The following is a 14,630-nucleotide window of genomic DNA, read 5'->3' on the forward strand; positions in this document are numbered from 1 at the left end:
GAATGATAAAGGGGATTGGAAATCAGATTAATGTGGAGACACTTTAGACTCCAGTGCAGATCTTACACTTGTGAAAGAGGAGAAAAGAGAGTAAGAAGGATTCAGTAGAAGGAGCCTTACAGTGCAGTGCAGCTTTGAGAAAGTCTTGGCCAGTTTAAAGGGGAGTCTCAGAACATAGATGCCCATTAGATGAGCCTCAGGAGTCCCAAGTTGACATGCGACTGGCTTTTGTATACCAGCTGTATTCAGTCACTAGCTAAGACCAACCTGAGAAGAGCATGGCTTTTGCATGAATGCGGAGGCAAATCCAATGTGTGTGTCAGCTGGAGGCTCTCAGATAATTACTCTTCTCCAAGTTCTCTTTTGAAAAGGAAATTTGAGTGGCAAACATAATGATTTCTCCTAAGATTCCTTCCAGAAAATGAAGATCAGGATTTCTTTTAATCAACTAAATATAGGCTCTTGGATTTATTCTGCATTAACTAGCATGTAAGGTTTCACTTCTTGATTAATATAATCATAAGAGAAAGAGAATAAAAAAAAAAACTTTTATTTGGAAAGTCACTCAATGAATTAATTTCCTTACTGTATGCTCTTTTGGCTGTAAGCTAAAAATAATCCACAATAACCAACAAAATACTGAAGCAGGAGATCAAAGTCGGAGAACTGATACTACTCGATTTAAAGTCTTATATTCTAGAAGTGTTATAGTTTTGCATAATAACATTGAGGTCTGTGATCCATTTTGAGTTAATTCTTTTGAAAGGTATAAGGTTTGTATCTAGATTTAATTTTTTGCATGTTGATACCCATTTGTTCCAGTACAATTTTTGAAAATACTGTCCTTTCTTCATTGAATGGCTTTGGCTTCTTTGTCAAAGATCAGTTGGCTATATTTATATGGGTCGATTTCAGGGATTTGTATTCTGTTTCACTGATATATTTGTGTATTCTTTTACCAATACTGCACTCTTGATTACTGCGAAATTGTCACATATATGATGTGCAATTTTTTTTTAATCCATCGTTTTTTCTTTTCATTTTGCTGATTGTTTCCTTTTCTGTGCAGAAGCTTTTAAGTTTGATGTAGTGTCACACGTTCATTTTTGCTTTTGGTGTCATGTCCAGAAACAATTATTGCCAAGACTGATGTCAAGGAGCTTTTCTCTTAAGTTTTCTTTTAGGAATTTTATGGTTTTAGCTCTTACATTTAACCCTTTAATCTATTTTGAGTTTGTGTGTGTGTGTGTGTTGTAGGTTAAAGGTCCAGTTTCATTATTGTGCATATGGATAGCCACCTTTTCCAGCAAAAAGTTTTAAAGAGACTGTCTTTAGATAGAACACCAAAAGCATGATGCATGGAAGAAAAAATATGTATAATTTGAACATTTTTGAAATTAAAATGTTTTGTTCTGTGAATGTTAAGGGAATGAAGAGACTAGCTATTGACTTGGAGAAAATCTTTTCAAAAGGCTTATCTGATTAAGAACTTGTAGCCAAAATATACAAAGAGATCTTAAAATTCAGCTGTAAGAAAACAAACGTTGTTGTTTATTCAAGCTGCTAAACAAAATATTTAGACTGAGTAATTTGTAAGCAAAACAAATTTATTTCCTATAGTTCTAGAGGCTGGAAAGTTCAAGGTCAAGCCACCAGGAGATTCTCTGTCTGGTAAGGAGCCTCTTCCTCATAGATGATACCTTCTTACTACACCCTCACATACTAGAAGCAACAGACAAGCTTCCTCAGGCATCTTTTATAAGGACACTAATCCCATTCATGAATGCTTCATCCTCATTACCTAATCACCTCTTAATGGCCCCACCCCTTAATACCATTGTATTGGGGATTAGGTTTCAGCATATGAATTTTGGGGGAACACAACCATTCAGTTTATAGCAACAATCAAACTACAAGTCACAAAAGATCAGAATAGACACCTCACCAAAGATGTTAAACAGATTGCAAATGTGCACATGAAAATCTGCTCATCATCATATGTTATTAGGGAAATGCAACTTACAACAATGAGATGACACTATGTATCTATTAGAATGGCCAGACTTTTTTTTTTAATGATAATACCAAACAAGTAGTGGTAAGGATATGGAGTGGAAATGCTCATTCATTGCTGTTGGGTATGCAATGTGGTATAGCTATGATGGAGGACAGTTTGGCAGTTTCTTTCAAAGCTAAACATAGTCTTACTGTACAATCCAGCAATTACATTTCTTAGTATTTACCAATGAGTTGAAAACCTATGTCACATGAAAATCTCCACATGAATGTTTACTGCAGCTTTAGAAATTTATAATTTCTAAAACCTGAAAGCAACGAGATATCCCTTAATCGATTAATGGATAAACAAATTGTGATATATCCATACAATGGAATATTATCCAATGATATAAAGAAATGAGCTGTCAAGTTCTAAAAATACATGAGGGGACATTAAAGACTATTGCTACATTAAAGATACCTATCTTAAAAGGCTATACATGGTATGAATTCAAATATATGATATTCTGGAAAAGATAATACTATAGCAAGATTGTATTAGTTCGGTTTCACACTACTGATAAAGACATACCCAAGACTGGGCAATTTACAAAAGAAAGAGGTTTAATGTACTTACAATTCCAAGTGACTGGGGAGGCCTCACAATCATGGTGGAAGGCAAAGAAGAGCAAGTCACTTCTTACATCGATGGCAGCAGGCAAAGAGAAGTCTTGTGCAGGAAAACTCCCCCTTATAAAACCATCAGATCTCATGCGACTTATTCACTATCATGAGAACAGCACAGGAAAGACCTGGACCCATGATTCAATTATCTCTCACTGGGTCCCTCCCACAACACTTGGGAATTCAAGATGAGAATTGGGTGGGGACACAGACAAACTATATCATTCTGCCCTGACCCCTCCCAAATCTCATGTCCTCACATTTCAAAACCAAACATGCCTTCCCAACAGTGCCCCAAAGTCTTAACTAATTTCAGCATTAACTCAAATATCCACAGCCCAATGTCTCATCTCAGACAAAGCAAGTCCCTTCCACCTATGAACCTGTAAAATCAAAAACAAGTTAGTTACTTCCTAGATACAATGGAGTTATAGTCACTGGGTAAATGCAGCCATGCCAAATGTGAGAAACTGGCCAAAACAAAGGGGCTACAGGCCCCATGCAGGTCTGAAATCCAGCAAGGCAGTCAAATCTTAATGTTCCAAAATGATCTTCTTTTACTCCATGTCTCACATCCAGGTCACCTTGATGCAAGAGGTGGGTTCCCATGATCTGGAGCATCTCTGCTCCTGTGGTTTTTCAGGGTGCAGCCTTCCTCCAAGCTGCTTTCACAGGTTGGCGTTGAGTGTCTGTGGCTTTTCCAGGTACACAGTGCAAAGCTGTCAGTGGATCTACTATTCTGGGGTCTGGAGGATGGTGGCCTTCTTCTCACAGCTCCACTAAGCAGTGCCCCAGTAGGGACTCTGCATGGGGGCTCTGACCCCACATTTCCCTTCTGCACTGTGCTAGCAGAGAGTCTCCATGAGGGCCCCACCCCTGCAGCAAACTTCTGCCTGAGCATCCAGGCATTTCCATACATTCTCAGAAATCTAGGCAGAGGTTCCCAAACACTGATTCTTGACTTCTGTGCACGCACAGGCTCAACACCACGTGGAAGCTGCCAAGGCCTGGGGCTTGAGCCCTCTGAAGCCATGGCTTGAGCTCTACTTTGGCCCCTTTTAGCCACAGCTGGAGCAGCTGTGATGCAGGGCACCAAATTACTAGGCTGCACACAGCAGGGGGACCCTGGGTCTGGCCCATGAAACCATTTTTTTCTCATAGGCCTCAGAGCCTGTGATGGGTGGGGCTGCCATGAAGACCTCTGACATGTCTTGGAGACATTTTCCTCATTTTCTTTGGGAATAACATTTGGCTCCTTATTACTTATACAAATTTCCACAGCCAGCTTGAATTTCTCCTCAGAAAATGGGATTTTCTTTTCTATCACATTGTCAGGCTGCACATTTTCCAAACTTTCATACTCTGCTTCTCTTATAAAACTGAATGCCTTTAACAGCACCAAAGTCACCTCTTGAATGCTTTGCTGCTTAGAAATTTATTCCACCAGATACCCTAAATCATCTTTCTGAAGTCCAAAGTTTCACAAATCTGTAAGGTAGGGGCAAAATGCCACCAGTCTCTCGGGTCAAACATAATTAGAGAGTCACTTTTACTCCAGTTCCCAACAAGTTCCTCATTCCCATCTGAGACCACCTCAGCCTGGACTTTGTTGTCTGTATAGCTATCAGCATTTTAGGCAAAGCTCTTCAACAAGTCTTTACAAAGTTCCAGACTTTCCCACATTTTCCTGTCTTCTTCTGAGCCCTCCAAACTGTTCCAACCGCTGCTTGTTACCCAGTACCAACATCGCTTTCACATTTTCAGATATAGTTTCAGCAGCACCCCACTCTACTGGTACCAATATGCTGTATTAGTCCATTTTCACACTGCTGATAAAAACATATCTGAGACTGGACAATTTGCAAAAGAAAGAGATTTAATGGACCTATAGTTCCACATGGCTGGGGAAGCACCACAATCATGGTGGAAGGTAAAAGGCACATCTCAAATGGCAGCAGACAAGAGAAGAGAGCTTGTGCAGGGAAACTGTCCCTTATGAAACTATCAGACCTCACAAGACTTATTCACTATCATGAGAACAGCACAGAAGGACCTGCCTCCATGATTCAATTACCTCCCACTGGGTCCCTCCCACAACACATGGGTGTTCAAGATGAGATTTGGGTGGGGACACAGCCAACCCTTATCAGAGAGTAAAATAATAAGTGGCTTTCAAGTGTTCAGGGGGACAAAGGGAGGGAGGAATAAGTGAAGCAATGACATTTTTACAGTGGTCGAACTATTCTGTGTAGTATTGTAATAGTAGATACAAAACATTATGCATGTGTCAAAACCCATAGAACTTTACAACACTAACAGTGAACCCTAAGATAACCTATGAATTTTAATTAATAACAGTGTATCAATATGAGTTTATCAGTTTTAACAAATGCATCACACTATTCAAGGTGTTAATAATAGTGGAAAATTTTGGAGGGGAGGAGTTTTGGAAATTTTCTTGTACTATCCGCTCATTTTTTGTGTGAACCTAAAACTGCTATAAGAAACTGAAGTTGGTTATTCATCTAAGAAAATCAAACAAACAGTAATGCCAGTACTCATTGACTCATGTTTTAGTGAGTCTTTTGTTTTGTCTTTCCTTTGACAGGTTTTAGAAAGATATAAATTCCCTTCCTAATTCTGCCTTTTGCCAGTTATATGGTCTTGGTCCATTTTCTGAACCTCAGTGTTCCCATTGGTAAAATATGGTTAACAATACCCAGCAGATAACATGTTGAGGATACTTGCAGGAGGAACAGTTGCATGAGATCTTCAATACATGTCCCTTCCTTTCCCCTTTTTCAAATATTCTCTCCTAAAAATAAATAAGTAAGTAAGTAAGTAAAGAAAGAAAGAAAGAAAGAAAGAAAGAAAGAAAGAAAGAAAGAAAGAAAGAAAGAAAGAAAGAAAGAAAGAAAGAAAGAAAGAAAGGTGGGGCTTCCCAAGCCATGTGGAACTGTAGGTCCATTAAATCTCTTTCTTTTGTAAATTGCCTAGTCTCGGATACCTGCAGGAGGAACAGTTGCATGAGATCTTCAATACATGTCCCTTCTTTTCCCCTTTTTCAAATATTCTCTCCTAGTAATAAATGGGAACAACTTGAGACAAACATCCCTTGCATACTTTCTCACTGAACCATGTTCATTTCAATACCCACTCTCCTTTCCTCAATATCACTCAAATTTTTGTATTTTGTTCTTCCTTTTTTTATAGCTTCAGATCTCAGAACACAACTTAGAAAGTACCTAGAGGATTTACAATAAAGTAGAAATAAGTTGTTCAGCGTTATACTAAGGAATTATTTTTGGTGAATTGTTGAGGCAAATTGTTTGGTGAATTAACTGTACTCTAGCCATAGCACCATGAGAGGTTGAAAAAATAATCATGAATAAAACATAAGTCCTGCTTTTAAGTAATTCACAGTCAGAAAGAGAAGATGCATAAGAAGAAACCATACTGATGTAGTCATCAACACCTCAGTGTGAATTCATTTCAGATAGTTTTCTCAGACATATTGATGCACAAGATGTGGCCTCAGCATAAGAATGCTGTGAATCCCAATGGGAGAAGGTATCCCTAAAAGGAAGGTGGGGAATTAGAGAAATTGAAGTTTACCAGCACTAAATAATACTCTACTTACTTTGAAATTATATTCATTAAAAGCAAATACTCTTCCCCTTAAAATCCTATGCTTTGAACTGAAAAATTCAGTACGAAAGATTTGTATCAGTGGAAACTAAAATAAAAGAATTATTTATGTACATTAAGCTTTAAAGAGATTTTGGATTTTTAATCCTTTTATATTGTTTCTAAGAAACTCATTTTGGTCTCTTTGCACTACAAAATTAATGTTTCTACAGTGTTTGAACTTTTTGTTTCTCCTGCATGTATACACTTTGAATATAGGTTTCAAAGAAAATTTAATAATCTTGTTTTGTTTCACATTTCCCTAATTAAGGTGTTAATTATGATCAAACTGCATGACATCACAGTTTGTGAGGCTAAAATTCACTTTACCCTCACTCTAATTTTTACTAATTTTATTAATAAATGATGTGTTTTCCAGCAATGTTTTAATTCTTTTTATTCATGAATATTATTTCCTAGATTAATGATATCTGTAGAACCTGAAATTAAAAAGATATTCTGGGGCAATTTATTTATTTACCTGAATTTTCAATATTATAAGTGTTATTTTCATAATATTTATGTTCATTCATTTCATAATCTACGTTTTTCATGAAACAGAGTATATATTTTTAGGTAATACCCACAATTCTAAGTATATATATCCCAAATTTCCTGAAACTCTCTTCAGAAAAGTTACAGAGAATATTAATTAGAAATGTATATTAGCTCTTTAGATAATAGGATATAAAATAGATCATTCAAATATAATACTATGTTTGCCTTTCAACTCATCCCTGCTTTCCTTTTTAAATATAGCATACTTTTTACATATTATTTTGCACTATTTCAAAGTTAAAGAGACCAAAAAAAAAAAAACACCATTTCCACAAAATTAAATCTCCCTTCTAGAAAAGATGTATTAAGCATCTACTTGGGATTCTTGGCTTTAAAACTTCTGAAAGATTTCACAAAATTAAAATAACCATGAAAACATGACCAGCAGCATATATTTTCCAGTACAATATCTTTCATCACCTTTATGTCTATTGGATTTTTATTTCTCACTATGTCTCAAACCCTTAGTGTTTTACATAGTAGTTCTGTCTTAAGATATAACAAAACTTATTTTAGTGTAGAGACTTTTATTAAGAATAATACAGTGAATTTTATTATTGTGTATTAGACCAAAATCTAGACAAATAGTCTTGCAGTGAATGTGGATGTTCTTATAAATCTGTTACATTCTAGAGATTAAAATTTCTACAATAACATCGAATACTTCCTAGTGGACACAAACAGATATGATATACTGTGAAGAATAAAACTCAAAATTTAACTATAGAATTTAGATTTCCAGCAGTGAATATATAAGGAATAAAATATACAATTGACTTTACCAGCAGTAGTAGCAAATTTTGAATAGAGAATAAAGCAACTGTGTTCCCAACGTGTCAGGAGAATGTTAGTAGTATCATTATAAATGCAAGATACCCACTCCTGCATCAATTGCACATATTTGAAATTCACTGGCTTGTGTGACCTCAAAGTTTCCAAATGTTGAAGTTGTATCTGGCAAAGTGAATACCATAACACTACTTGCCTTGGCCCTAGGAATAGTCCCTGTTTTAGGGTTAAAGCATAATTACTTTATTAATAATGATAATTGATGAAAATGTGAATAACCAGTAGGGGAAATGATATTGGCTTGAATGATTCTGAAGATCAGCAATTGAGCTTGCAATGTGATATATTTTTTCAAAATGTTTGGGCCAGCTGGTAAGACCTTGTGTCAGAGGGTAACAAAACTCCAGTTGGTGGGCTGACATTTAGTATTAACAATATATATAGTCCATCTGACCTTTTTTTTATACTTCCTTTAGGTGAGATTGATAACTGATATTTAGTACAAAGTATTTAAATATAAACGTGTCATATTTGTAGCTGCCATGCTCAGAATAGTGGTGCTTTAAAAGTATTCTAGCAGGTCTATTCTGATTCTCTCACTGTTGTAAAACCAGAAAAATCAGAGACAGGTTTTAGTTAATTTAGACAGTTGATTTTGCCAAGGTTGAGGATGCACCCATAACACAGCCTCAGGAAGTCCTGATGACATGTGCCCAAGGTGGTCGGGGCACAGCTTGGTTTTATACATTTTCAGGAGACATGAGACCTCAATCAATACGTAAGACGTACATTAGTTCCATCCAGAAAGACACAGACAGCTCAAAGCAAGCCCCACCCCACCCCACTGAGGGCTTCTAGGTCACAGGCAGGTGAGAGACAGATGGTTGCATTCTTTTGAGTTTCTGATAGGTCTTTCCAAAGGAGGCAAACAGAATATGCATCTATCTCTGTGAACAAAGGGACGACTTGAATAGAATAGGAAGCAGATTTGCCCTGAGCAGTTCCCAGCTTGAAGGGTCCCAAAGATGTTTGTTCTTACATACTCTGTTTTTTGCTGTTTATCTCTATGTTCTCATTATTGATTGCTGTTTCAAGGATCTGTCATTTCTTCTTTCATTGTTCTCAAAATCACTCTCACTTATTTTCAAATATTCTTTCTGTTATTAAAACCTATTATGTAGCAACTAACTGAAAATACATAAGAAATTAGAATACAAACAAATAAACAACACTTCAACAAATACATCTTGGGCTGGGCACCACTTCAGAGTACCATCTATGCTTTCTCCCTTGAAGAGAAACTGACCATTTCAGAGCTGTTCAGGCTGGCTATTTACTTGGCCACACTTTGTACTGTCTTCCCCTTAACCACCCAAGGACAGCTATTCCATAAAGGCTAAGCAATGCTTGGTAAGAAATATTTTCCTCTGTTAGCATTTTGAACATGTAATTTTAATAGAATGTGACAGTTAATAGTAGGAGCGGAAGAACAAGAAGTATGTGATGTAGAATAAAAGACAGAAACAACTATAATGTGCTATGACCAAAATTTACATGGAAGCAGAATAAGGTTTCAAAAGAGCATAGAAAAACACTCACTAAGAACCACCATGTTTCCTGATGAAACTTCAACCCAGTTCCAGTTTTATTGCGTAGATGTCTCCACAATAATTTTTCTTTCTGAGTTAAACTGAATGAGTTCTTGTTGTTTATATCAAACAGGGATGTCCTTAATTCTGACATGGTCTCAGAGCTTCTAAATGACCACTGTGATCCAAGAACCACCATTTCTCTGGGTAATAACGTAGCCTCTTTATTGCTCTGCTTCAGCCTTTGCTCCAGAATCTACTCTCCGACAGCAGCCAGAGAGGTCATTATAAATGCATGATAGATAATTCATAACTTGTTCAATAACCCAACATGGTTTCACATCCCAGAGTAAAAGTAAAAAGTGCTTGTCATGGCTTAAAGAGGCCTCCATGGCTATTCCTCTACACCTATGCAGCTCCAATCAGGGGCACTGGCCTCTTGACTCTTCTGAAAATACTCAGCAAACTTTTTTTTTTTTTTCCCTCAGTCATTTGCACCCATTTCCTCTGGCAGAAGCCTCTTCCCTAGACATCAACTTGGCTCCCGCTGTCACTTCCCATCACTTTGAGAAGCTTCACCCTAGCCCTTCACCAGCACTCTATGTTCCGTTTATAGTGTCATTATTTTATCTAAATTGTTACAACCTGATGGTGCATATGTTAATTTATTATGTTTGTGGTCTTTCATCCCCCGCTAGAACAGAAGCTCTACAATGGACAGTGGTTGTTTTAATATGGGATCACTAGCCCCTGAAATACCAACAAATGCTCATAAAGCACTCAATCGATATTTTTTGAATTAATTAGTTAATACGTAAAACTTATATCTAATAACCTCATGATTAGAATCATCTAATTTCACACTGAAGGAATATATGATAGTTAGAAGGGGATAAGGAAAGAGAAGAGAACATGAATAAAAAGATGGAGTAACTAAATTAAAAAAAAATGTGCATTTATATCTTCACAATACAACTAAACTTTACCATCATTTTTCTAGAGATCTGAGACAAAAATCAAAAATAGAGAACAAGGAATGTGAGAATTAAAAGAAAATTACATTTAATAATGGTTTTTATATAAAATGTGATAGGCTAGTTTAATATAAATCCAAGAAAGAAGCATAAAATGGAGGATATATGGTAAATATGTGACACATAAAATTTTTATTAAAACAGATACTATATTTACATCATTTTATCACCAATTACTTCCTTATTCACAATTCAGTTTCACATCCTTTGTATATATTTTGTTGTAACTTTGACACAATTTATGACAAAGGAAATATATACTTCAATATTATCACACTGTTGACCAAAAATATTTGAACAAAAATAAGTATTGCTTTCCAAATAATTTTCTTAAAGGAAGTACAATCTTACCACTGAAAATTAAAAGAACCATCTAGGTGAATTGTTATATTGTTCCAAATATAATTTCTAAGATTCTAATGTTTTATGACTTATAGGTCTTTTAAAAATATATTTGAGAGACAGGAATGTTTATTAGATTCTTTTATCTGATTTAGGTAGAATAAATGTAAGTGATGACAAGAGATATATACCTCATCATGCTTACATTTTCTAAATATTGAAAAGACTTCATAGCAATCACTTATTCCCTCCTTTTCTCCCTCCTTTATCCTTTCCTTTCTTTCATCATATATATATATGTAAATATTATATATATAAAGTGCTTATAATGTATCATCATAAAACAACATCAGTCAAAATCCCTACCCTTAAAACAGACCAGTTGGTCTTCTTTTCTTCATTACATTTTCATTTCTTTCTGCCTTCCTTTCTTTAAATTATAAAATGTAATTCAGGAATATATCATTTCTCTCTTTTTTTTCTTCTCCTCCTTCCCTTTCTCCCTTCCTTCCTTTTTTATTTTCTTACTTCCTCCCTTCCTTCCACAGGTATTACATGAATAAGTACATGTAAAAGATCCAAATGATACAGAAGTATAAAGAATAAAATACAAATGCCTATAACTGTCCTTCTTGTATTCTACTACTCAGAGAGCAAATGTGGGTCATGAGAATACTCCAAACAAACATTCTGCTTTAGGAGAAGAAGGACAGATTTTGTATGGAGGTTTAGCAACGGAGTCAGTTGTAGACCAGTTGGTTTGGGGAATAATTATTCCATACTGGTTCTCGAAAGAGGGAGGAATTTATGTTGTGAATTAGCAATCAGAGACTGGGCAATTTGTGTTTTCAAGAGTGGTGAGGTGGAACAGTTAGAGCCTAAAAACATGTGGGTGCCAGAGTGGGAAATATTAAGTCCTTTGTGGTCTCTTACCTGTATTTCATAATTATCTCTTATTGTCAAGTAATGAGATGCTCCCCCTGAGTTCATTTTCTACACATTTAAAACTTATCCCTGTGAACAGCCAAACTTTTTTTTTTTTTTTTTTTGGGGGGGGGTGGTGGGGACGGCGTTTTGCTCTTGTGTCCCAGGCTGGAGTGTAATGGCGTCATCTCAGTTCACCACAACCTCCGCCTCCCAGATTCAAGCGATTCTCCTGCCTCAGCCTCCCGAGTAGCTGGGATTACAGGCATGCGCCAACAAGCCCAGCTAATTTTGTATTTTTAGTAGAGATGGGGTTTCTCCATGTTGGTCAGTCTGGTCTTGAACTCCTGACCTCAGTTGATCTGCCCGCCTCAGCCTCCCAAAGAGCTGGGATTACAGGCGTGAGCCACCACGCCCAGACAACAGTCAAACATTTTATAATTATTTTAATATTTGTGACAGAATGCTTCCTAAATGGTAACAACAGCTTGCTATAAGGATTATTCCCAAAAGAAAAAAATCAAAATGTTTTATTGAATTTCAGTAATGACCTACAACTTTGCTACCTTCTATGGATATGGGTTATTTATCTATAGGTTAAAACAATAAAAATAGCTGTGTTTCAGGATTTTTGTATGATGTTGACTTTCATTTTCAAAATTAATTTTATATTTTTGCTCATATTACCTGCTTATTATCACTTTTTTCCCTTATTTTTCCACCCCCACTTTATTATAATTATTATGCACATTACAACAAACAAATATACTATCAAACTGGGAGGGCATACATTATTGCTGAGTAAAATCCCCATACCACTTTCCCCCAATCCCACCTTTTGAATGTAACTATTTCTAGGACTTTGCTGCACAGTCTTCTTACTATATTTTATGAGTGTTCAAGTACATACATGTTAAAGCAAAGACAAACATTTCATCTGTATATATACATATGTGTGTGTGATAGTGTGTGTATAGGCATGTAATGTCTTTTAATCACAAATTTAATTCTACAGTTCATATAATTTTGCATTTAAAAATAGAACAAAATCATCAGGGATATTTTCTGGGTCAGCACATAGAGATTTATTATATTCTTTAACTTCTTTGTATTATAGGCAGACTTGTAATCAACAGCTCCTTTCCACTTTCTAATTTAATCTGATTTTGTAAATCAAAGATTGCACCACTTAGAATTGCACTATATTTACTTATTGGATGAGAGTGATTGCCTAAAACATTCTCCTATGAATAAAGTAGCTAAGTCTTCACAATTTATTTCAAACATCGCATTCTCACAGCAGCCATCACCGACCACTGTCTATGAAGTTGCACCTCCCAACACACACCCACCCCATCACACTGTATTTCTCCTTTACAGTGCTAAGCACAATATGAAATTATCTTATTTTTACTTCTTCATTGGGACTAAATATTCATTAGTCAAAATCCTTGTTTTGCCACTTCTTTGATCTATTTCCCAGTATTTAGATACCTCCCTTACACATAGTACATATTCAGTATACATTGATAAAATGATTGAATAGATGAATGCATGGGTGAGTCCTTATTGCATTAACTTTACTTACACATGTACCACCCATATTTGCCTATCCTTTTACATTGTAGAATGTTGAGAATGCCAGGTTAGTGAACTGTAAGAAAATGATCCAGAATGCATACAAACGGGAAGACCTGGACTCCTAGGAGTAATTTCACAAAATGTAGATCTGAAGCTTGAAAAAAATAAAGTTAAGACGAACTTGCAGGGTTTTTAGAATCATTTTCAGAACATGACTCACAACATCGAAAAGATCACAGTCTAATTTATTGAGAGTAGATGGGGCAATGTTATGAGGTGACAGAAAAAAAGTAAAATGTCTTAGCTTCTATTTTGTTTCATTTTTTTCTTCTGCCAGAGTGAAAGAGCAACAGACTGGAGGGGATAGAAAAAATAATTCAATGAAAACATTGAACTTTAAAACAAGAGGAGAGACTAACATACTATCTCCCTCAGAATGAGTTGTGTTGTAAGACTGAAGACAGTCTCTTGTTATGGATTCTCGTAAAAGTCAACTTGACTCTAGGCATGGGTGTAAGTAATTTATCTGAAAAGTTATCTACGAAAGCACAAGTAGGAAAGACTAAGATGGGGAAGAGAGAATGACAATCAAGGCATACTAATGAGTGGCTTACTCATACAAATTTTGTCAGCCTTTTTGGGATTGGGATCAAAGCATCAGCAATTTTTGAAGTTCCCCAGGTTATTCTAATATGCAGCCAAGTTAGAGCCAGCGTTCAAAAACTTAATATTTAAAGTGTGTTCCTTAGAGCAGCAACAACAATACCAGCAGCATCTTGGAAGTATTGAGAATGCAGAATTTTGGGCCTGGCCCAGACTTGAAAAATCAGAATCTTCATTTTCACAGTATCCCCCAGTTATACACATGAACATTTAAGTTTGCGAAGATGTAGTACTTGATATGGTTTGACTGTGTTCCCACCCAAATCTCATCTTGAATTGTAGTTCCCATAATCCCCACATGCCTTGGGATAGACCTAGTGGTAGGTAATTGAATCATGGGGGTGGTTACCTCCATGCTGTTCTTGTGATAGTGAGTGAGTTCTCAGGAGATCTGATGATTTTATAAGGGACTTCCCCACTCCTTCACTCTGCACTCCTCCTTGCTGCTACTATGTGAAGAAGGATGTGCCTGCTTTCCCTTCTGCCATGATTGTAAGTTTTCTGAGGTCTCCCTGGCTTTGCTGAACTGTGTGTTAATTAAACCTCTTTCCTTTTTAAATCACCCAGTCTCAGGTATGTCTTTATTAGCAGCATGAGAACAGACTAATATAGTAAATTGGTACCAGGTAGTAGGGTGCTGCCGTAAAGATACCCCAAAATGTGGAAGCAACTTTGGAACTGGGTAACAGGTAGAGTATGGAACAGTTTGGAGGGCCCAGAAGAAGACAGGAAGATTTAGGAAAGTTTGAAACTTCCTAGAGACTTGTTGAATGTCTTTCAC

This window comes from Rhinopithecus roxellana, chromosome 7, assembly GCF_007565055.1.
Source record: "Rhinopithecus roxellana isolate Shanxi Qingling chromosome 7, ASM756505v1, whole genome shotgun sequence".
Lineage (NCBI taxonomy): Eukaryota > Metazoa > Chordata > Mammalia > Primates > Cercopithecidae > Rhinopithecus > Rhinopithecus roxellana.